Raw genomic sequence first — 26132 nt, forward strand, 5'->3', positions numbered from 1 at the left:
TAAAAAACTCATTACATATATACTTTTAGCAGCTAGAATAAATATTGCTAAATACTGGAAGCAGTCGATGGTTCCCCTTGAATACGTGAAGAATAAACTGGATCATGTTTAATGATCGACTTACCTGTATTCTCCGCAATTCTACTAAGAAATTTGATGCAACATGGATTCCATGATTACGATACTTATCTGTAACCTAATGAATTCCTGGCTGGCCCTCTCTTTTTCCTCTCTTTCTTTCCTTCCTTTGCCTTTCCTTGATCTACCTCCCTTTTTTTTCACTCTTTCTTATAACTTTCTTTTGGTTTGTCTGAATTCTTCAATAATTGCAAGATGTTCTGATGGAACATATAGTTCTATACTGATGATACTCATAGGAATGTACACTGGGATTTCCTCTTACTGGTCCGTTTTTTTTCCACTTTCTCTCTCCCCACCCCCTATCTCTTCTCCCCGTGACATAGCCATTATCAGTATCACAAATCGAAATGGCTCGATGGGATACCACGCAGTCAGTCCCTAGTGGATTGGACATATATTCCTTGACCCTATTGATAATAATTTGTATCTTACTATACTGTTTTGTTATCTCTACTGGTATTCCTACCGAGATCGTTTAATGTTGAGATCTCCCTGTTTAATATTAAGAGGTCTTACGTCTAAGAATATTTTGAGGGAAAAACATTCCAGTATTTGTTTTCGGTTTAACATCTATTTGCACTATTGTTCAAAAGCTGTGCCTAAGTGCCGGTTCACACTAACGCGGCACAACTTCGGGGGCGACCTGTGAAGTCGCGTTTACCGCGACTTCGGCATGACTTGCACGGACTTCATATAATGAATGTCTATGCAAGTCGATCCGATGTCGCCCCGAAGTAGTACAGGAACCTTTTTCTAAGGAGCGACTTCAGTCGCTCCTATAGAACGGTTCTCGTAGCACAGAATGGACCGCGACTTGTCAGGCTTACCAGTCGCCTGACAAGTCGCGGTAGTGTGAATGGAGTCTTATACAGCATTGTCTTAAAGCTTCAATAAAAATATTGAAATAAAAAATATACATTTTGGGTGGCCACTGATTTTTGCTTATGCCAAACGTTTTGAAGTAATTTCTTACATACATTACATGTAGTAGGCTAAACCTGATTCTTAAACCTCCTACTAAACTAGATGCCAAAAAGATGGATCTCTGAAAGCTCCCAATGTTCGGCCATTAGTGGAAGTCAGTCTCCAGTTACAACTCCTGTGAGAAAATCTTTCGCAGGCTATTTTATGCACATAAAACATGTTATGAAGAAATTTAACAATATTTCCAGCACGCCACAAACAGCACAGAGTTAAACACAATTTAAATAGGAATGGTTATGCCTTAACATTTAAGAAAAGACTCAGTAAAAAGTTGCACAATTCTGGAGGCAGAAGTACTGTGGTCACCAGTGTAGCAGAAATAAAAACTAGGTTTTAAATTATTCCTAGTGTAATTTTGTAATCAGCCAATGTATATTCACAATGCCTTCAGCAACAGAGGTTAGTCATTTTTTATGACGCAGAGGTTGCTTGAAACGGTCACTCTGTTACCTATTTTTCTTTTTGCCTGGGATAAAATAATTTACTGAAGTATGCTGCAACCCTACGTGTAGATCACTATATAGAAGGAGACTGAAGTAGAAGAGGAAAACTCTTCTGTTACGTGGACCTACTGCTTTACCAAAGAGGCACATACATACACACAAATACAAAATCATGCATAGATAATTGTATCTAAATATCAATAAAAAAGACATTATGCCCTCTCAGAAGACTTTATTGTATGTCACTTTATGTTTTCAGACAGCCAGAAAACCTATATATACCTTAAAGCGGAACTAAACAATTTCTGAGCACCACAAACCAAAAAATGCTATTTAATATATTTTTACATTTCCAAGCATACTCACCCTTTCATCCATGTCTCCATTTGTTGAGAAACCACTTTAGAAAACACCCCCTAACAATTTTTGGCACGGCCATCTTGAGTAAGGCCATTTTGTTTCTATAGTATTTACTTCCTGTAATCCATCTGCCCTTAGCTCAGGTATGCAGGAAGGAGGCAATTCTTAGCTGAGAGAGCCCCTCCTCCAAAAAAAAAAAAAATGCCCATAAAGACTCCTGGGATGTATGACAAAATTTGCTTAGGCCAAAACCCAGGTAGCTACTGTAGAAATGCAAAAAAAATAAATAAATAAATAAAAAGTTTAGAACAAGTAAACATAATATACCTTCCTATCTGTTTACAACTGCTAGCAGCATAAGAACTAAAAATAGTATGTTGATTGAGAGAGTTAAGTTCCGCATTAATATCCTTAAATCAAATATGTAAAATAAAGCCATGTTTATATGAAAGTTTGATAGAGATTTCACTTGAGGACTGCTGCAGTCTAGAAATAGGTGGCTATGTGAAGAATTCCATACAAGGAAGCAAAGGCTCAGGAATGAAATTAGAAACTGTTCAATGGACTGCTATTTATTTAAAAAAAAAAAAAAAAAATTCCATAAATATGGGATTTTGTCCAGCAAAAACAAATCCAAGTTAATGTGCATTCTTTGCATAAATGGACAATTTGGAGCCAGTTGGTCCAGAAACTTCAAGACATCTGTGTTGAAAGAAATCAAAGAATAAATTTACAAAGAAAACAGAAAAACAAAAAAGGGAAAAATAAAAAACATGATTACAGTGTAAAGACTGGTTACTAGAACACTGCCAATGTCACAAAAAATGCACTATAAAACTGGCCTCAAATGATGCTGAGTATCTTCAAAACAATCTCTGTCATACTGCCCATAACTCAGTAAACCTTATTTTATAATAAGGCAGATTGGAATCTTATAGGAATTCCAGGCTTGGGTATTTTATACATAGTTGCATTGGCCCTGCTTGGACCATACCTGGCTTGAAAAATTGGACAGCTACCGGGTAAAACATATGAAAGTATGAACAGAAGATCAAGTGGTATTCTTACAGAACTGAACAGAAGCATGATGCCTAAAAGCCAAGGATATGGCAACAAATCTGCTGGAGTGTGAGCGCAAAAGCTCAGGCAGAGTTTTTTTTCTAGGAGCAGGGGTCTCCAAACTTTCTAAACAAAGGGCTGTTTTACTGTCCTTCAGACTGGCAGAGAGGCCAGTGGAAATATAAAATGCGCCATCAGTGGGAAGTAAAAAAATTGCATAGTGCCTGTAGTCAGTAGAAGGAGGAATAGTGCCCCATCATTGGTATTATTAGGAGGAATAGTGCCTATTGTTCATATCAGTGCCCCATCACTGGTGTCGGTGGAAGGAAAATTCCCCATTGTTGGTGTCAGTGAGAGGAATGGTTTTCCACGCTGTTCGTGTCAGTGAAAGGAATGGTGCCCCTTGTTGGTGTCAGTAAGGTGAATAGTACCCCGTGTGCTGGATAAAAGCAAGCAAAGGGCCACACCAAACCCACAGGCCGCAGTTTGGAGACCAATGTTTTAGAGCATAGGAACTAGCAATAAAATTCCTTATCCACCGTGCAATGATGGATTCTGACGTGAGGTGCCCTTTGTGAATACAAAGGGAAATAAATTGGGAATAGGTTTGTCTGACAGAAGCAGCAGCTTTTAGGTACACTTTAATGGCTCTGACTACACCCAGGCAATGAAGAGAGCATTCCTTGCTTAGGAGCAGAGCAAAGGAACAGCAGCACCATGATGGAACTGAAACTACCTTTTAAAGAAAGGATGTCTTGCTGTAAAATTTGAGGAAGGATTCCTTACAGGAAATGACGGCTAGTTCAGAGACATGTCTGACAGATAAGGTGTCTACCTTGGGGGCCTGACACAAGAAGCATCTTGAATAAAAATTTTATATACGGGAAGAGAAGCCAAAGGCCATTGAAAAGTGAAGGATAAGGCCGAAAACTTGCTCCTTTAGGGTGCTAACATTAGATTCAGGTCAAGATGTGAAGCACAGAGTAATCTCTGGGAATAAAATGTTTGTGCTCTCACTAGTCAAAGTAAGATTGCTAGGTCCAGCAATCCAGTACCTTTTTTTGCTTTTAGCAAAGTAGGAATCACAGAAATAGAGGTAGAACTGGATGCTGAGACCGATGTTAATACAGGTTCTAAAGGGACGCATCAGTACTCTGAGTGCTGAGAGGGCCTTTAGCAGAGCAAATCTTTGCCTGCTGTTTGGAGTTGAGGGTTTTACACTATGGGGTAAACACACAGGAGAGTTTGAGAGATAAGGTAAGCAAGTGCAGTTGGAATATGCGATAACCCAGGTGTAGACTGTCCCTACAACAAATCCTTGTGGTGAAAGGAACGGAAGCACCCAAGTAATTTATAAAGGCTCTAGGCAGAAGAGGCATTAAAATGTGCAATCAGTGGTGTGATGTAATACCTGATCATCCACTTGAGACTGAGCACTGGTTGGATATTAGCCTCAAATTTAAAAAGTTTGCACTGTGAAGTAAATACATTTCAAGCACAGCCCCATTTCACACAGTAATGGTCAGATACAAAGTGATGTTGTCTTACCTATTCACGATGCTGGAGTGTATCTTTTCATGTGACAACACTGAAGAAATTACACTTTGCTACAATATAAAGTAGTGAGTGTACAGCTTGTATAACATTGTAAATTTGCTGTCCCCTAAAAATAACTCACACAGTCGTCAATGTCTAAACCGCTGGCAACAAAAGTGAGTACACCCCTAGGTGAAAATGTCCAATTGGGCCCAATCAGCAATTTTTTTCTCCCCAATGTCATGTGACTCATTAGCGTTACAAGGTTTCAGGTGTGTTAAATTTGGTGTTATCGCTCTCACTCTCATACTGGTCACTGGAAGTTCAAAATGGCACCTCATGGCAAAGAACTCGGAGAAAAAAAAAATTGTTGCTCTACATAAAGATGGCCTAGGCTATAAGAAGATTGCCAAGATCCTGAAACTGAGCTGCAGCACAGTGGCCAAATCCATACAGCGGTTTAACAGGACATGGTTCCACTCAGAACAGGCCTCGCCATGGTCAACCAAAGAAGCTGAGTGCACATGCTCAGCGTCATATCCAGAGGTTGTTTTTGGGAAATAAACGTATGAGTGCTTGAGTGCTGCCACCATTGCTGAAGAGGTTGAAGGGGTGGGGGGGTCAGCCTGTCAGTGCTCAGACCATACGCCGCACACTACATCAAATTGGTCTGCATGGCTGTCATCCTATAAGGAAGCCTCTTCTAAAGATCATGCACAAGAAAGCCTGAAGACAAGCAGACTAAGGACATGGATTACTGGAACCATGTCCTGTGGTCTGATGAGACGAAGATAAACTTATTTGGTTCTAGACATATGCCAGTTTTCGGTAATTCGATATATCGCGGTATTGCATACCCACGGTATTGTTATTGTGGCTTTTTTAAAATACCGAGTTTCTCTGCTCCTCAGTCTGACTTGTGAATTGATATATTTGGATGACTCATTCCTCACTCAGCAGTTCACTCACTCAATAGAAAACAGCTCTGGTAATATGATCCTAGAGTGAGAGACTTAGCTCCTCCCTGTAACCAATCAGACAGCTCCCACTCAGCACACACCCACATGCTTCCTTCCCGGGCTCAGAGAGACACAGTGCCTTCTACAAGCAAGTACTTTTACCATACACTGTCACTAGATAGATAGATGGAGAGATAGATATACAGATAGATGGAGAGATAGATATACAGATAGATGGAGAGATAGATATACAGATAGATGGAGAGATAGATATACAGATAGATGGAGAGATAGATATACAGATAGATGGAGATATAGATGGAGATAGAGATATAGATAGATAGAGATGGAGATATAGATCGATAGATAGAAAGAAATACATACACGGGCATAGCAGCATATATATATATATATAGATGCACAGGCATAGCAGCCCACATTACATTATTATATAGCCATCAAGCAGTGTATGGCCTACCCGGTGATGACTGGTCCTGGCGCTCCGATCCGATGGCCTGGTCATTAAGGGGGGAAATCCTTGCGGCCCAGAAGTGGTTAAACCTACAGGAGGAGCGGTGTTTTTATTTGTAAATTACTTTACTATTGCTTTAGGCCTGGTTAACATGTATGCGGGTTAGCGGTTCACATGTATGTGGGTTGGCGGCCCATATTTGCACAGGGATAGGCATAGCAGCCCATTGATTTGAATGGGGTTGGGCTGCTATGCCTGCGTTTTCAGCTGAAAAAAGCCGCATGCAGAATTTTAAAAAATGCATAGGCCGTGAACCCCATCCTGCTTTTGCACCATGCGACTTACTTGCAGTTCCTGCACACGCAAACTGTGTTTTTAAATGCTGGGCCCATGTATTTAAAAACGCAGAAAGCTTGCCAGAGCAGGAACTGCAGGTAAGTCGCATGGTGCAGAAGTAGGATGGATTTAAAGGCCACTGCAATTTTTAAAATGCTGCATGCACCTTTTTCCTGCGTAAAATGAGGGCATAGCAGCCCATTCAAATCAATGGGCTGCTATGCCTGTGCAAATGTGGGCCGCCAACCCGCATACATGTGAACCGCCAACCCGCATACATGTGAACTAGGCCTTAAGCATATGAAAAGTAATTTACAAATAAAAACACTGGTCCTCCTGCAGGTTTAACCACTTCTGGGCCGCAAGGATTTAGCCCCTAATGACCAGGCCATCGGATCAGAGCGCCAGGACCAGTCATCAGCAGGCAGGCCAGACACTGATTGATGGCTTATTTTAGGCCTGGTTCACAGAGTCTGTACTGACTGACTATATAATAATGTGCAAAAGTGAACCAAAGTCCCTAAATTCAGCAATGAAATTGAAGTGAGGTAGAAATTTAATAATTTAAGTTTAATAATTGAATACCGTGATAATACCATATACCGTGACAAAACCCTAATCGATTAATCGCAGCATGGAAATCTGATATCGTCACATGCCTATTTGGTTCAGATGGTGTTAAGCGTGTGTGGCAGCAACCAGGTGAGAAGTACAAAGACAAGTGTGTGTTTCCTACATTCAAGCATGGTGGTGGGAGTGTCATGGTCTGGGGCTGCATGAGTGCTGCCGGCACAGGGGAGCTACAGTTCATTGAGGGAACCATGAATGCCAACATGTACTGTGACATACTGAAGCAGAGCATGATCCCCTCCCTTCAGAGACTGGGCCTTAGGGTAGTTTTACAACATGATAACAACCCCAAACACACCCCCAAGATGACCACTGCCTTGCTAAAGAAGTTGAAAAAAATGTCTATGGACTGGCCAAGCATGTCTCCAGACCTAAACCCTATCGAGCATTCGTGGGACATCTTTAAACAGAAGGTGGAGGAGCACAAGGTCTCCAACATCCACCAGCTGTGTGATGTCATCATGGAGGAGTGGAAGAGGGCTCCAGTGGCAACCTGTGAAGCTCTGGTGAACTCCATGCCCAAGAGGGTTAAGGCAGTGCTGAAAAATAATGGTGGCCACATAAAATATTGACACTTTGGGCCCAATTTGGACATTTGCACTTTGAGATGTACTCACTTTTGTGAGATGCTGTAAGTTTACATGCTGGAAGGTAGAGTTTTTTGATGTAGGCGGAGGGACTGGTAGCAGTATTGTGTATGACTATAGGAGACATTCTTCCTTGTGCACAGATGTAGTGCACTATTGTGTTTACGTGAAAGTTAAACGATTTAAGTACATTTTGAAAAATGGAGCACACTGACATTTTATATTCCATCTCTACGATATCTGACAGGATTAATAAAAAATAAATAAAAAATGTGATAAGGATTATTAAAGAGGAGCTTCAGTCACTTTTGTGGTTATTAAAAGTCAGCAGCTAAAAAAACTGTAGCTGCTGATTTTTTTTAACAGACACTCATCTGTCCCATGATCCAGCGATGTGCTAACCTCAGCTAACCTAAGCTGTCCCCTTCCCTCCGTCTTCTGTCCCCAGCATCTCAAGTGTGGGCACCGTTAGTGACAGCTTCATAGTCTGGTACCTGCCGTTCTGTGCATTGTAAATGGTCCCACAGTCTTGAGGTAGGGTGTTCAGAGCTCCTAAATCCAGGGTGGGTATAGGGAAAAATTTCAAGAACAGCCTAAAAACATCATATGAGGATATATGTAAACGGCCAAAATTAACCAATTATTATACCAATGCCAGAAGCCTGGCCAACAAGATGGGAGAGCTGGAGCTGCTGATGTTTGAGGAAGACTTAGATTTTGTGGGAATAACTGAGTCTTGGTTCGACAGCTCTCATGACTGAATGGCGACCATTCAGGGGTATTCCCTTTATCGCAGAGATAGAGAAGGTAAAAAAGGGGGAGGGGTACAGTGCCTTGCGAAAGTATTCGGCCCCTTGAACTTTGCCATCTTTTGCCACATTTCAGGCTTCAAAGATAAAGATATAAACTGTAATTTTTTGTGAAGAATCAACAAGTGGGACACAATCATGAAGTGGAACGAAATTTATTGGATATTTCAAACTTTAACAAATAAAAAAACTGAAAAATTTGGCGTGCAAAATTATTCAGCCCCCTTAAGTTAATACTTTGTAGCGCCACCTTTTGCTGCGATTACAGCTGTAAGTTGCTTGGGGTATGTCTCTATCAGTTTTGCATATCGAGAGACTGAAATTTTTGCCCATTCCTCCTTTCAAAACAGCTCAAGCTCAGTGAGGTTGTATGGAGAGCGTTTGTGAACAGCAGTTTTTAGATCTTTCCACAGATTCTCGATTGGATTCAGGTCTGGACTTTGACTTGGCCATTCTAACACCTGGATATGTTTATTTATGAACCATTCCATTGTAGATTTTGCTTGATGTTTTGGATCATTGTCTTGTTGGAAGACAAATCTCCGTCCCAATCTTTTTGTATCCAAATCCTGCTTTAAACTTCTCCACAACAGTATCTCGGACCTGCCTGGTGTGTGCCTTGTTCTTCATGATGCTCTCTGCGCTTTAAACAGACCTCTGACACTATCACAGTGTAGGTGCATTTATACTGAGACTTGATTACACACACAGGTGGATTCTATTTATCATCATCAGTCATTTAGGTCAACATTGGATCATTCAGAGATCCTCACTGAACTTCTGGAGAGAGTTTACTGCACTGAAAGTAAAGGGGCTGAATAATTTTGCACGCCCAATTTTTCAGTTTATTTGTTAAAGTTTGAAATATCCAATAAATTTTGTTCCAATAAATTTCATTCCACTTCATGATTGTGTCCCACTTGTTGTTGATTCTTCACAAAAAATTACAGTTTTATATCTTTATGTTTGAAGCCTGAAATGTGGCAAAAGGTTGCAAAGTTCAAGGGGGCCGAATACTTTGCAAGGCATTGTATAGTCATACCAATGAACATCTAAATGATTCAGAGAAGGATTGGGAGAAAGTGCTGCGGTCAGATCAGACCAAATTTGAGCTCTTTGGAATTAACTAGATTCGCCGTAATTTCGTCCTCTATAATTTATCATTCTGTAGACGACAAAGCAAAAATATATAAGGTCTTTTAGTATTTGCTCTCATCTAATATTGACATTAATGTCTCTTGTTCCTCAACTTTCTCTAAAACCACCCTGAGCTTCAGGTAGTTCTCACTCAATGTAGGATTGTATCCTTGACTGTATGATTTTCAACAATACTTTACTAGCATGTGGAATACAATCGTTCTGTAGTTGTTAAAATCCCTGGTATCACCTTTCTTCAGTTTAGGAATGATCAGTGACCTTCTCCAATTGGAAAATTGGCTGGGGTGCTGACATCGCAGGATCCCTGGACAGGCAAGTGTCCCAATATTAAAAATCAGCAGCTACAGTATTTTTAGCTGCTGACTTTTAATTTTTTGGTGGTAAGGGGTGGAACTCCTCTTTAAGCATTCCCAATCTAGGTCGGAATTACTGCTGCAATCTCTTAATGTCCTGAAAACCTAGTATTTTTTTTTTGTTTTTCATACTCTGCTTCATGTCCATAAAAAAAAAAAAAAAACGTGAGAAATCGTTCTTTAGCTTTCCAAACTTGGCGTTGAAACTCCCAGTTCATGTGTGATACTTTTACTCTATCACTAGAAATTTTGAATTGTCTCCTCTTTTCTGCTACTATCCTAGTTTCTTCTGAAATCCAAAGTTATGTCTTTTTCTTTCATATGTAATGTTTTTTTTTCTGCTTCACTAATTATGGTTTTGATGTAATTCCATAATGCTTCTAGCTCCCTATCTCCTGTATGAAGAATGGCAAATCTATTGTTTATCTTGTAGAATGTTTTCTTTTAAAAAGGTTTTAATTAATAATCAGTCAGGCAAACAGAGCGGATACTTGCAATGCAGAAAATTAGTGTACAGAGCAGAAAACGATCCTCACGATTCTCAGAGTAACATTATACAAAAAAAAATAAAAAATTTGGGGTAACCCGTTTAGTTTTTTTTAAAATTCATTAAAGTGTATTTTGTCCCAAAAAATTGCATTTGAAAGACCGCTACACAAATACAGTGTGACATAAAATATTGCAACGACCCTCATATTCTTTAGGGTCTCTGCTTAAATTATATATCTATATATAATATGTTTGGGGGTTCCAAGTAATTTTCTAGCAAAAAATACTGATTTTAACTTGTAAGCAACAAGTGTCAGAAAAAGGCTTGGTCTTTAAAGAGGTTGTAAACCTTGGGGAAAAAAAAAAACCTGCAAGACAAAGGCATAATGAGCCAGTAAGCATTGCATATTAGCTCATTATAAAATACTTACCTTAGAATGAAGCTGTCTCAGTCATGCCCGCATACCATTAAGATAGCCGACATCTTCCACGCCGTTACATCTGGGTACGCAGGCTCCAGTGCTGTGAGTGGCTGGAGCCGCAATGACATCACTCCCGCGCATGCGCCGGAGCCGCCATTTGCGGCATGGGCTCTGAAGGTCCTGGCATGGTAAGTCATTGGCTGCATGCACTCGGAATATCTCCTAAACTGTGCAAGTTTTCCTTATAATCGAACGCTCTCTCTGTTTGTCACTCTTAAGACCTGGAAGACCAGACTTATCTGCGAGGGATATCTATGAACTGTAGTTTCCCCTAATCCCTATGGAATAACCCCACACTACCACATATCTTTAACCTCCCTGAGCCTGTGGCATGGACCAAATTTAATGTTAACCCCTTAGCACCGACGGAACACAAAAATGCGGCCTTAGCTTTCTCCTCTGGATTAACAGATCTCTGCAGTCTCCTGTTATCTCTGCCCTCATCCAGCTCCCTCCAGCTCTGCAGATATCATTGGCTCTCCTATGACTAACCACTCCTCCCTTGCTGGCAAACTCTCATGAGAGAGAGAGCTGTGCATTATGTCATTGGCCTAGGCTTTTTACCAGACAGAAGAAGTAAGCTGTATGAGGCATTTACTGGCAGAAAAAAAAATGTTTCGCTATCCAAAAGGTATAACAACAAGGGCAGAAGATTTATTAGATGGAAAGATGAAAAAATTACTGAAGAGCCGCTTTAAAGACAAATGCATTCTCGACTAGAATAGTAAATGCCTTGTTAAGGCGGGAAACTGCTGGATCACTGGGAATAGACAGATTTCTGCACAAAATCCTAACCACACAGATACAAGACTAATAAGCACTTATGAGCAGCAAACAGTTTTTAGAATGCGTTAAATACCCATAAAAAATTAGCTGGTAGAGCACGTTGAAAAAGGAAAACTTTGTGGACTTTTAAATGACCAAAAGACTGGAAACAGCCCCGGTAGAAACAGACTAACCATCTAGTTGTAGAGTAGTGTGCACTGTATCAAATAGGGCCGAAATGGTCATCTTTAATTCAGGAATAATAGCAAAAGACTCTTAAGGGTTAAAGCTAATCAGTCACAGACTGGAGTAAATCAGACTCCGTATCTGCGGCTGATGGCTTGGGAAGCCGCTAAGGCCAAGGGAAAATCAAAAGCAGAATTTACACAAGAGGGTGCAGGAAGGAGCTTGCAGCTTCTGCAATCAGAATCAGCAAATAACTGGGTGATTAGAATCTAAGTCTTACATGACCGTGGTAAAGGGAGACAGTTCAGCTACACCTGACTGAGCCAAAGAGGATTCAGAAGACAGAACAGACTTTAGGAGCAGAGGAGAACATGATTCCAGGATGCCAGCTTTGGAAGCATTAGCAGACATGCAGCAAGCAGCCCCAGAATCATTTTTACAAGGTGATCTGGAGCACCTTGAAAGAAGGACTATACACCCCTTCTCCCGATACACCCCATGCCTAGAATCAATATACGTAAATGAGACAGCTTCTAGCATTCAGGCCCTCCAAAGTAATCGCTGAATCTTAGACAGGAAAATTCCAATGACTCGGAACCAGGAAAGAACTCAAAAACTTGAAACAGACAACCCAGTGTCGAAAAAGGTCCCTTCTAAACTATTAACACAACAGAAAGAAAAAAATTGAAAGCTGCAATTGGAGATAAAGATCCAGCAGTGATGAATGATTCTTGATTCAAGAAAAAAAATTTAAGCAGCAAAAAAACCTGCTAGCAAAAAATGACTGTCTTATATAAAGCAGAGCTGCAGTAAAGATGTCCATTCTCCTAGAACACTTGCAAAAAATGGAGGCATGCTAGAATGCTATAAGTGGGAGGGGTGATCCTGAGTTGCCAGGCAGCAGTATAAGTATGAAACTTCCTATGTCATGACATGGAAAAGAACAAATTATCTGTTGCAAATTGCTATACGAAAACTCCTAAAACCACAAGATTTTCAGTGCAGAAGAAGACTGAATTGGTACAGTGCCTTGAAAAAGTATTCATACCCCTTTAGACTTTACATATTTTGTCATGTTACAACCAAAAACGTAAATTTATTTTATTGGGGTTTTATGTGATAGACCAACACAAAGTAGCACATAATTGTGAAGTGGAAGGAAAATGATAAATGGTTTTCAAAATTTGTTACAAATAAATATCTGAAAAGTGTGGCGCACATTTGTATTCAGCCCTCTTTACTCGTGGAACCAATTGCCTTCAGAAGTCACCTAATTAGTAAATAGAGTTTCCATAGGAGATACGCTGAAAACTACAATGAAAAACAGACAAAACAGTCCGCATGTGCAAAAGAAGCCTAACTGATACTAATTTTAAAAAAATCCTACCTAAAATATACTGACCCTGACCTTTTGACAACCTTTGCCGCTAATCTTGACATTAACACTAACCCTGGCACTGACCTAAATCCAACCTTAAACTAGCTATTCTTTTTTTATTTCCATTTTTCAGGCACTTTTGTTTGTTTAAATTTTTTCCCTAGCAAGGAGAGAAAGATACAATTTATTTTTATCTCCATTCAGAGGAAAAAAACAAAAAACAAAGGGGTGGGCATACACAGTGACTAATAACTGTGATAGCAAATCGGAGGCTATCGAAGCGATCAGGTGACCGGGAATCGGGAGTCCCAATTACCAATCATTTGTACGAGACCTGGGACTGTCATTGAGAGTCCAGTCTCCATGCTGGGAGCATTCTGTCGAGCGTGCTCCTAGCATAAACGTACACAAATATGAAGCCTCATGGAACAACATCAACTTCATTGAGGCTGCATATATGTGTACAGGCAGAGGCAAAGGAGTTAAAATATAATGGAAAAAAAAAGGGGGGGGGGTTTAATTTTAAATGTAAATAAAACTGAACACTAGGCATATATAAAAGACACAAATGAATCCAGATGCATAAGCATTAATAAAACATTAATAGTACTTTCTATTTAAAAGCAATGTAAGAACCTGAATTTGAACTTATAGCTTCTTGCCATGCCTGTATAGTAAGCCTGAAATGTAAGAGCAAGAATCAACACAAGGAGTCATTCAGTTCATGTGCTGACAGGAAAAATGCGGATAGGAAAAGAAAGCACACAACATTCATCATTGCTGCTTTGCCTTTCACTGTCCAGGCTAGGGTAAATTCAGGATGACCTGGGCTCAGAAGAACTGGACTGAACAATGCTGGCCATCAAACCAAGGACATGTGAAGGCTGAAAACACACTCTGGATAATCTCTCTGTACCTTAAAGTCAATATTGCAACAAATGTTGGTTTTGTTATTTTATTTAATGGTCTATTTATTTTTATCTGGTTATTTTTCAGCTGGAGCTCTGCTTAAGTCCCGGTTCACACTGGGGCGACCTGTGAGGCGACCTGGTCGCCTCCCAGGTCGCCGCAGGTCGCCTCCCATAGGGAAGCTGCGGACCCGTTCTAATAGGAGCGACACAAGTCGCTCCGACCTAGAAAAAGGGTCCGGAGCTTCTTTGGGGCGACCAGGAGGCGACCGCCATAGACTTCAATGTTATGAAGTCCGTGGTGGCCGCTCCGAGGTCGCGGCGCGCTGCTCGCACCGCGATCTCGGAGGTCGCCCCTGCAAGTAGCGTCGCGGTAATGTGAACCGGCGCTTAGGCCCCTTTCACATGGGGGGCATTCTGTTTTGATGAACTCCGCTGACCCCTGCTGAGCAGGGTGGATGACAGGTCCGTCTCCGCTTACTGTGCAGCGACAGACCTGTCAGAGTCCCACTCTCCTCTATGGAGAGATCGGATGAAAACGAACAGCCTGTCCATTTTCAAACAATCCCATCCGACCCACTGGACGGGTGACAAACGTATAGCCATACGTCTGTTTTCAGCGGCTCTTGTCGGATCGGATGCCAGGCAGGTGTCAGTGAAGACATGTACGCTAACATCTGCCTCCCCATAGAAGAGAACAGGTGGCCCGATCAGGTCTGCCTGAAAAACGGACAGGCGGATCCGATCGGTCCGATCATGTGAAAGGGGCCTTGATAGAATTCTTTTCATAGTGTATGAAAAACCATATATCAATATAAATAAATCATTCATAACAGGATCATTTCCAATATATACAGTAACACATAAGAAAAAAAAAAATTTAAAAATCACTGAGAAACCAACCTGCTTCAGTCGATAACCCTGTGAAGACAGACTGATTGTGGCTTTCAGCAATTGTTTTTGGCAGTAGAAGGTAGGCAGCTTCCGGGGGTCCTGACGTCAGGAAGGGAGTAGCACATCCATGATGAGGATGGTATTCACCTTTTTCTTTAAACTTCAGCAGTCAGTTTACAGTTCATTGGTTTAAGATTTAGCTGCACGCAGCAGAAATTCGCTAACCTCACTCTTCCTTAGGATAAGAAAGTATTACCCAAAGTCTTTAAATAAGCAGCATGCGTCCACTCAGTCATGTATCCCTCTGGCTTTTTTCATTTGTGGAAGTCGGGAAACCTTGAAGTCAGGTATCCTGTGAACCTTGGATCATTTTTCAGATATGATCTGGAAGCTGATAACCTGCAGAGAAGGGAATTTTAAGAGTAAAATGTAAAAAAATACTATGCTTAACATAGCAAAAGAGTAAAATACTTTACAGTTCTTTTTCAACTAATTTACCAATCGTGCTAAGACATATATATATCTAGCCATCCAAACACTGGTAGGTGCTAAGACTTATAGCTAGCCATCCAAACACTGGTAGGTGCCAAGACTCCTAGCTAGCCATCCAAACGCTGGTAGGTGCTAAGACTTCTAGCTAGCCATCCAAACACTGGTAGGTGCCAAGACTTCTAGCTAGCCATCCAAACACTGGTAGGTGCCAAGACTTCTAGCTAGCCATCCAAACACTGGTAGGTGCTAAGACTTCTAGCTAGCCATCCAAACACTGGTAGGTGCTAAGACTTCTAGCTAGCCATCCAAACACTGGTAGGTGCTAAGACTTCTAGCTAGCCATCCAAACACTGGTAGGTGCTAAGACTTCTAGCTAGCCATCCAAACACTGGTAGGTGCTAAGACTTCTAGCTAGCCATCCAAACACTGGTAGGTGCTAAGACTTCTAGCTAGCCATCCAAACACTGGTAGGTGCCAAGACTTCTAGCTAGCCATCCAAACACTGGTAGGTGCTAAGACTTCTAGCTAGCCATCCAAACACTGGTAGGTGCTAAGACTTCTAGCTAGCCATCCAAACAAACACTGGTAGGTGCTAAGACTTATAGCTAGCCATCCAAACACTGGTAGAGTACTTCACTTCCCTGCAAATCTTCAAGCCTCTGCACAAAGTAAACACCATTAATCTAGTCATTAAATATAAAAAATGCTAAAGAATGGTTAAGCTGTTTTATTACATACATATATTTACATGTATTCAATTTTAAACCTGTCCCAGCTACACTACAGTTCACCAAACCACCATGGCCAAAGCAAAAAAAAAATAAAAATCTGGTGTGCATGCCTGAGAAGATGATGCTGAGCAATGTTACAAGCCTGGGCTCCTGAGAAAATGGGATACATACACAGACACAAATATATGAACAATGTAATTGTCAGGCCAAACCCAAAATCTACCTGGCCCCTAAGAGCCCATTCACACTAGCGCGACTTGTGAGGCAACTTGTGTTGCCCCAGGTAGCTTGACATAACAAAAGCAATGTTAATCAATCAGTGCCGTCTTAATTGGCACTACTGAAGTTGCTCTGACTTTCTGGTAGTGGTAGTGTGAACCAGCTCTTACAGTTGATTCTCAAATTTTGGAAATATTTGTCAACACTGATCACGGGTATTTCATTTAATAAAGGGACAAAAATGCTCATACCATAGTCAACCTGGGTATATTTCAAATACCCAATCACTGTTAGGGGCTTTGACATAGTATGCATTAAAGTGGAGTTCTAGCCTCAAAATGAAAATTTGCCATCCGCTTGCTCTAAGTAACCTAAAAAAGAAATGGATAATCACAATTTTTTTTTTTTTGCTTTACTTACCTTGTTTTTCTTTTCAATGATTTTTATTGAAAGTTTTCAGCATACAAACGTGTGTTCTAACAAAACAGCAATAATTGAAAAACGGTACGAAACCGTATAACAGTCCCAGTGGTCAGGTAGTACAGTCCGGGATAGACAAGCATAAAAATACAGTAGGAAACTTGTTATTTCCCAGGAGGGAGACCTTGCGAAGTGAGGGCTCAAGGACTCCCACACACGTGGAGATGTAGAGACGTCCCCCCGCAATGCGTCAGAACTCCAACAAACAATATCAGCCTTCGCTAATTGATAAACATATAGGCTACTGCTAGATAGCTGGGCTGAAACCAACCTAGAAGATTAAACCACAGCCGATGACCACCGAGAAATCCTCAGCAAAAAAATAAAATAAAAGAAAAAGGCTGCTGAGAGACAAATATAGCGGATAAAGGAAATGGAGAAGAAAGAAGAAATGGAAAGAAAAGGCAAGAGAAAGAGGAAGAAATGGACCCAACCCCGCCCACCGGACCCCCACCTCCAGACCCAAGCGGACTACTTATTCGTTCCCAGTAAGATAATTGAGCCAGGGTTCCCACACTTTGTCGAATATGTGCATCTTATCATCCAGTTGAGCCGACAGCCTCTCATTCAGCATTATCCAGGATAGTTTGTATCTAAGTTGCTCAAACCGCAGGACAGGAGACCTCCAAGATCTAGCAATCGTAATTTTGGCCGCTGTAAAAATAAATGTTATAAGTTTCCTTTGCGCCCTGGTTGCCGTGTCCACCTTTCTGCCCAGTAGGGCCTGCTGCGGTGACTTAGTCAGGTTTATCTGTGTAAGAGAGTATATACAGTTATATACTCTGATCCAGAAACGTCTCACTTTGGGGCATTGCCACCAAATGTGGAACATAGAACCAACCTGGCCACAGCCTCGAAAACACTGAGGAGACGCCCCGGGCACAAAGGATGCTATCCTGGTCGGCACCATGTACCAACGCAGTAGTACCTTATAATTAGCTTCTATGATTGAGGTGTTAATTAGGGATCTGGAGGCCTCCTGAGCCATGGCATGCCAGTCTGCCAAATCAATGGTTTCCTGGACGTCTGCCTCCCAACGCTCCATGTATGGGAGTTTCAGAGGAGAGTCCGTCAATATATTGTAAATCATTGAAATATAGCCCCGCAATTTGTCGTGTTTGCGACACAAAAATTCCATAGAAGTCATGGTGGTCAGGTCAGAGAGGTTAGAGAGAGAACGCAGAAAATGATCAATTTGAGTGAACCTAAAATATTCCGAGGCAGGCAACGTATATTTATCAATCAACTGTTGTTTCTTAAGAATACCTCTAGGGTCACAAAAGTCTGCAATACGGAGTAGTCCCTTGTTTGTCCACCACTGGAACGATTTGGGTGAGAGACCCGGGGGGAACCCGCTATTATTGAGGATCGGGGCCAGGGGAGCATGCGGGGAGCGAAAGCCATGCAATTTAGACAATCGGTCCCAGAGGGCTAGGGAGTGAGACAAGGCCGGGCAAAGAATAGGGGGGCGATCTCTGGGTGGCAACCACATAATGTTGGAGATCTCTCGGTCCAAGACGGAGCTAGCCTCCATTCTCATCCAGATTGCAGGGGGCTGATGGGTATGAAATTTCGCTAATTGGGCTAATTGTGCAGCGTAATAATATTTCAGCAAACTTACCTTGTTTTTGAAGAAAATATATTTACCTTCCTTCTACTTTCTCCCTCTGCGCCGCAGCCCGCGCCGTCTCTTCCTGCTTGCATGGACTCCTGGGAGCTGAACATCATCGCTCCCAGGAGTCAATGCGCCTGCATCGGGCCCTGCTCATCACTTCCGATGCAGGCGCATCATTGCCTGCTAAACAGCTTCTGGGCATGTTTTTTTTTTTTTTTTAAATGCCTCAAAAATGCTGCAAGCGAGATTTATTTCACTGCAATGGAAGTGCACCACCCCAGTGGGAACAAATTCATTGATTTTTAAAGGGAAGCACTTTTTTTCGATTTTCAGGCACTTTTCTCGATGCAAAAGCAGCCTAAATAGGATTCACTGGGAACAGAGATCAGCGGTGCACCACAAGGCTCTGTAATGACTCACGTTCTATTAAATTTGTATGTGATTAACCACTTGCCGTCTGCTCATTCGAGCACTACTGCGGCAAAGTGGTTGGTTGTCGTCTGGACACCCCCCTTTCCCGGCGGCGCACGTGCGCCGCCGGAGGCTCGCTCCCGCTGTGTTCAGTCACAGCGGGAGTCGGGCCAGGGGAGGAGCAGCGGCGATCGCCGCTGCTCTTCCCCGATCGTAGGGGAATCGAGTGTGGAGATCCGCCTGCTTGTGTAAACACAAGCAGGTGGATCTCCTAAGTGACAGGCAGGGTCAGATTGCAGGGTTCAGCATTGCTGAACCCTGGATCTGTCCTTGTGTCACACAGTCACCTCCCCCCACACACGTTAGTAAGCACCAGGCATACATTAACCCCTCCCTCTCCAATAAAATTAACCCCTTCCCTGCCAGTGTCATTTTTATAGTAACAGGGCATTTATATAGCACTGATTACTGTGGTAATGTCACTGGCACCCCCAAAAGTGTCAAAAATGTCAGTCAGGGGTCCGATCTGTCCGCCACAATGTCGCAGTCCCGCAAAAAAAAAAAATAAATCGCAGATCGCCGCCATTACACGTTAAAAAAAAAAACACCAAAAATGACAGAAATCTTTCCCTTAATTAGTAAACGCAATACCTTTTGCGCAAACCAATCAAAATACGCTAATTGTGATTTTTTGTTACCAAACATAGGTAGCAGAAAACAAATTGGCCAAAAATGTAAAAAAAATTAGATTTTTACTTTTTTTTGGGGGGGGGGGGATTTCTTTTTGGGGGGAATTTCATATAAAAAAATTTGAAAAATATTGTTATTTTTTCATAATTTACGCTCTTTTTTTGTTTATAGCGCAAAAAGTAAAAATCGCACAGGTGATCAAATACCAAAAGAAAGCTCTGTTTGTGGAAAAAAAAAGGACGTAAATTTCGTTTGGGTATGGCGTCGCACGACCGTGCAATTGTCAGTTAAAGCCACACAGTGCCGAATCGCAAAAAGTGGCTCAGACGTAAGACAGCAAAATCCTCCGGTGGTAAAGTGGTTAACGTAAGGTTTGTTGGACAAGGTATGTCTTTTTGCTGAGTATACAAAAGTGTATAAGGCCTGATTCACACCTATTTGTTTTTTTGGTACTTTCTTCTTTCTGTAGAAACCTACTAGTTCATTTAACATGGTTTCCTAAGGGACACATTTTAAAGAATATCTGTGACATATCTGGCCATCATCAATAATTGTAGAATTAGAAAAGAAACAAAGGCGATCGAACTTTACAGGCCAAAAAGAGATATTTATGTATAATTTTTTTTTTTAATCCCTAAAGCAGAGGGAAGTATAAATACTCAGATGGGCACTATATGATGCTGGTCTTCAGTGTCTGCACTGACATACATACATTCATCTATACTCAGACACAGAAGTTAATGAAGAAAAAAGTGGGCAGACTCAATGGGCTACTCTGGTGCGTTTTTGATGCTTCCTGGTGCATTCCAGATGAGTTCCATACTGAAAAAAATGGGATTTTTGTACTTACCGTAAAATCCATTTCAGCGCTCCATAAATCATTCCTAGCCGGTTATATTGCCTCCTCCAGGAGTAGGACTAAGCAGAACAAAAAGCTCCTGGCTACACACATGGGCCGTCCTCAACTTGATATTTAAACCCCCCCTCTATGCTCTAGGTTATCAGTTTAGTAGCAAGCAGTATTAGAAGTATCAGAATTCCATAGAGTGGTGGGTGCTGTGTCCATCCATGAACTCAGGGAAATGGATTTTACAGTAAGTACAAAAATCCCATTTACTCTTTAGTTCATCGACAGACACAGCGCTCTATAAATCATAACTAGTGAGACGTCCAAAAGCAGTGCCAAAAAGAAAAATAACCAAGGCTAAACATAGGAGCCCTTAACCAGGACACAGGAGCCCAGTCTGAAAAATAAAAGTTTAAAGAAAACCACCCCTCAAGAGGGAACAGCCCCTCTTAAGCAGCAGCCTGCAAAACTTTGCAGCCAAAAGAAGCATCCGCAGATGCCAAAGTATCTACCTTATAGAATTTTGTGAAGGTATGCACCGACGACCAAGTGGCCGTCTTGCAAACGCGCAATATTGAAGCCTGATGATGGAAGGCCCAAGAAGCACTCAGCGCCCAAGTAGAATAGACCCGAGTCACGGTCTGTCTGATCCATCTGGAGATGGTAGCCGAAGAAGCGACCATCCCTTTCCTTGGTCCCTCCGTAACCACAAAAAGCGAGTCTGACCTCCGAAAGGACTCTGCAGGTCCCAGATACACCCGGATCGCACGAACCACATCCAAAGTATGCAAAGCAAATTCCTTGGGATGAGCTGGCTTGGGACACAAGGAAAGCAACACAATGTCCTCATTCAAATGGAAGTCAGAGACAACTTTGGGCAGGAATGATGGACAGGGACGAAGAACTACTTTATCCCTATGGACCACCAAATAGGGACATCGACAGGATAATGCCGCCAATTCAAATACCCTGCGGGCCGAGGTCATGGCCACCAAGAATGTCACCTTCTGGGATAACGTAGACAAGGGAATCTCCCGAATATTCTCAAATGGTGGTTTCTGGAGAACCCAAAGTACTAAATTTAATTTCCATGGCGGCAAAAGAGACTGTACAGATGGAGCCACATGTCAAACCCCCTGAATGAGTGCAGGTAGAAACTAAAGAGTGCATTGCTAGGGGTCGCTGAAAGAAGATTGCCAGGGCAGACACTTGGCCCTTGAATGTACACAAGGCCAATTTCTGATCAACGCCCTGTTGAAAAAAGTTTAAGATCCGAGCCACAGAAAAGGATAGAGGATGAGCGCCAACCAACTCAAACCAAGAAATGTACGCTTTCTACGTATGATGGTGTATCTTGCTGGATGAAGACTTCCTCGCCTTCACCATAGTAGGGATCACTGATCCAGACAGACCTCTATCCCTCAGTACCTGGCTTTCAATTGCTAAGCTAATAAAACCAGCGACTGGAAAGCAGGATGGTAGATCAGCCCTTGTGACCACTGGTCTTCTCTATGAAAAAGCCCCCAAGGGACGTGTATGGCCACCAGACTGATTGGAAGATCCTCGCCCTGGATTCCTCGCAGGAATTGCAAAAGAAGCTTGAGCTGAGAATGATACTAGCCTTACCGAGGCCCTTGGATGCGTGCAGCGTTTGCCAGAGGAACCTGTGATCTTGCCACAAACCTTTGTATCCTCCTGTGGAGCCAAACCAGCTAAAAGGAACTGCATGTATGACTGTGCAAACAGAACTGTCTTGAAGGTGGATACCACCAGACTATAGAACCTGTATGCAAAACGGGAGAGAGAACTATCTGTGTGGTTCCTGAAGTTTGTCCAGAGAATTGTTAGGAATTAAAATCAGACCTAGGTAAATCAATTCTCTGGGACATTGATAGGGGGGGACCTTATGTAGTTTGATCATCTGAACCTCTGTAGGAATTAAATCCACACAAGGAGAATCGGGACCTAAAAAACCTGAACAGGACAAGCTTTGTCCCCCTTTCTGGGTACCTCCAAAAGAATCCTTTAGTAGATCCCCTTGACGTTAATGAAGGCGGTCCATGAGGTCGGAAAACAGCAAAGATATCCCCCAACCCCAATAATGGGTGAGGGCAGACCTTCATGCTGAAGGGGTCTTGTCTGATGGTTCGGGGAAGCTAGCTCTAGGCTTACCAGACCAAGGTTGCTTGAAACCTCCCGGGGAAGATTTGAAAGATCTATTTCCCTCCCTATTTCTCCATTCCAGAAGCACAAAATAATTTTCTATGGGCTGAGAAGGAGGGCCAACAAGGCTCCTTCCCTTTTCTAGACTATGACAGGAAGGTACTCTTCCCCCCCCCTCCCCCCCGTGATACCCTTAAATTATGTCATCCAGGGTAGCCCCAAAGAGGCAATCACCTTGAAAGGGCAGATCAATGAGAGCTTTCTTAGAGGCTTGGTCTGCGGACCAATTCTTAAGCCACAGCACGCGCCTAAGCACCACTGCTAAAACAGAAAGTATAGACAGCACAGGAGCTGTATCCAAACAAAGCTGCATCACAAATAAACTGCAGCCCATGGACAAACTGGTCCGCTAAAGCAACATAAGAAGCGGGGACCTGCTCATCCCCCAGGCCCTGGCACAAAAGCTTAGCCCATTCAGTTAGGGTCTGACACCAGGGCTGAGGCAAAGACTGGTCGCAATGTTTAACCAGCCATAGTAAAACATGCTGCGTGCCACAGCCTCCACTTTCCTGTCAGCTGGGTCCCTAAAGGAAAGGGATTCCACTCCCGAGATCATGGTAGTTTTGTTCAACCTAGAAACATGAGGGTCCACCACTGGTGGACTAGTCAACTTTTTTTAAAAGGGACTCTTCAAAAGGGTAATGTACAGCAAAACGTTTGGGGACCACAAATGTTAATTTTGGTTGTTCCCATTCCTTACAGGAAAACCTGCCAAAATAAGGCACATAAGGAAACATCTTTGGAGCGCGAGGTGACTTATGCATACCAAATAACACAGCCACATCCTTGGCTACATCAGCCGCATCCTCCATTTTTTAAGTCTCACGCACTGCAGTAAGAAGTGCCTCTACCAGTGCTTTTTCATTCGCTGCTGCGACCATAGAGGAATCATCCTCACTATCAGATGATCTGGGGGTGTGATATTAGCCCACTGGATGGGGCCACGTCCACGGTGGCATCAGGCTCCGAATCAGATGAGATAGACTAAGCAGGGAAAGGCGGGGGACGCTTCCTTCTGGGCCATTGCCCACACGCCCCTCCTGAAGGTAAGACACACATTAGGGGAGACTCCGCTGCGCACTCTGCACCGGTCTCTGCACTGGGACCCCCCTGCACTATAACCACACTGCAAACAGTGGGGCATGCGCCTAGGGGTCTCCTACACTGGGAACCCTCTAGACTACCAGGACAGGACAGACTATCCCAGGACCCTTACAGAGTGGGGAAAGCAAGGGGGGGGGGGGGGGGAGACCCCAGGTGTCTCCGCTGCATCCTCTGCCCTAGGATCCCCACTTGACTCCAGGTCCAGACAGGATGGTCCGACCGTCCCTGGAGGTTACCGACGTCCACCTCAAAAAAACTGCCAAAAGGGAAAAGGGGGGACTATACTTACCCTTCCATGGTGTGGCTAACGCTCCAGACAGAACTCCTCGCCACCGAAGTAGGGGAGCTGTCACAGCCAAGAGGCCGCTGTGACTCAGACCTAAGACCGGCCGACCTACCACATAGCTGCGGTCTGCACGCACTAGTTGGCTGGGGGGGGGGGGAGAGAGACCACTGGATCTAGATTGTACAGCTCATCGCCCAGCCTGGCAGTTGACTGTAGATCTCCCGAGAGAAAAAATAAAAATCTAATCTAAGGAAGGAGAAAAAAAAAGCTAGGACCAGAGATCCCAGCCTGAAGCCTAGGTCCTTACTTCTGACTAGACAGATTAAAACTGATTACCTAGAGCAGAGAGTGGGGTTATATACCAAGCGGAGGATGGCCCATAGGCGTAGCCAGGTGTTTTTTGTTCTGCCTAATCTTACTCCTGGAGGAGGCAATATATATGGGCAAAAATAGGCAATAATAGGTGTCCGTCAATGAAGGAAAAAGAAAATGCAACATGTTCTACTTTTGTTGACTGCTCTGGAACACACTGCAAGGGCCATTGGAATCCATATTAAACACTGTGTATTTGTGTTTTTGATGCAGAATAAAAATGCACTGGACTGCATTTGGTGTAAACCAGTCCTTAGTGGTGCATGCAGACACACGGAATGTCGCAAATGCAGAAAGTGCATGCTCAGCACATCTGTGTGCAGACAACAAAGCAGTGTTTACCACCCAAGTAGCCAATTACCAGGCACAAGCACTGTCACATGAAGGTTTTGGGGGAAGAGCAGAAAGGAGTATAAAACTTTATAATCTGTGAATCAAAGGCAGAGGGAGTGCTAGAACATTTTCAATGGCCTACGCCAAACACACCCAGCCTTTATCAGTAACTGTGCAAAAGTAATTTAAAGTAAGTGCTTGTGGGCCACTTGAAATAAAATATATTCAGTTACAGTTTGCTCACACCAGATAGTTTTAAAGCAATGCTTCAACAATATCATTGTTGGGCACGGTTTGCATGTGTTAGAAGCATTCTAATGGTCAGAATGGTAGGAAATGCAAGCTAACACATCAAAGGGGAAAGAAAAATACTCTATTGATGGAACAAGCCGTCCTGTTGAAAACTGTTTTTTTTTTTTCATGCCCTTAAATTGTGCCCACTCTGAAATATGAAGCAAAATGCCTAACCATGCATCTGAGGTGAAAGAATCCTAGATGTCCTAATGGAAGGATAAGTTCACATTTAAAACAAATAAATAAATGCATATCTTTTTGCAGGTAAAAAAAAAAATGTGCATTTACATTTTTTTTTTTTGTTAGGAGCCTGTAAAGCATTCCATCCACGATCAGCAGATAGCGGGTGCAATGCAAAGCTCCTGCAGACTGTTTGTGTAAGCTGTCTGCTCATACCTCGTTACACAATGACTGGAAGAATCAATGAGCTTCCTAGAGCACTCAACTGTGCCATGGTAGTTCATTGAGAACTACAAGTTAACAGCCGCAAAGAATGACGGTGATTGTAGTTTCCCATTCACAGAGCACAGTGAATGAATGATGCAGCTAGGTGGGCGGAGCCCTGCATGGCTGAATCTTTCTTAGATTGTGACAGCGAGTGTGGAAGAGGATCCCTGGCCTGCTGTCATCAAAGTAGTGGGGGGGGGGGGGGGGTGACAGCTGCAGCAGTAATTTATTCAGTGTGTTACATGTTCTAAAAAGTGTAAAAGTTGAACTTATCCTTTAAAAGTGATCCTCTGAGTAGTTTTGGATATATTTTACCACCTAAATTCTTTTATATGAAGGTAAGGCATTTGAACACAATATTCTACATTGGAATTGTACAAATGGGGGTTTCCTGGGTGAATTGGTATGAAAGGAAAAAAAAATTGTCAGTGGAACTACAGCTATAGACACTAGCAACTGGACAGCTAAGTAGAACAGAGTAATCAAGCTTAGATATGCTGAAAATAGCCTTGATTGCCTATTAGCACTATAATTCATCACAAGGAAAAAAATAAAAAAAAAAAGTCAATTCACAATCCTCTCTTGTAAGATTTCTTACAAAGTTGCTATACTCCAACTTCCTACCCAGCATAAAGATTTTACTTTTTTGCCTACACCTA

At 42.5% G+C, this 26132-nt stretch overlaps 1 protein-coding gene across 1 annotated transcript in view; it reads right to left on the reverse strand.

The window, feature by feature from the left end:
- FBXW7 (F-box and WD repeat domain containing 7) overlaps positions 1-26132 on the reverse strand; it is a 325255-nt gene that overhangs the window by 277246 nt on the left and 21877 nt on the right. The window contains exon 2 of the mRNA XM_082244066.1: positions 14939-15328. The gene's annotated coding sequence lies outside the window, so the exon portion shown is untranslated. The remainder of the gene's footprint in view (positions 1-14938; positions 15329-26132) is intronic.

Source organism: Pelophylax lessonae (assembly GCF_965119305.1).
Source record: "Pelophylax lessonae genome assembly, chromosome: 1".
Lineage (NCBI taxonomy): Eukaryota > Metazoa > Chordata > Amphibia > Anura > Ranidae > Pelophylax > Pelophylax lessonae.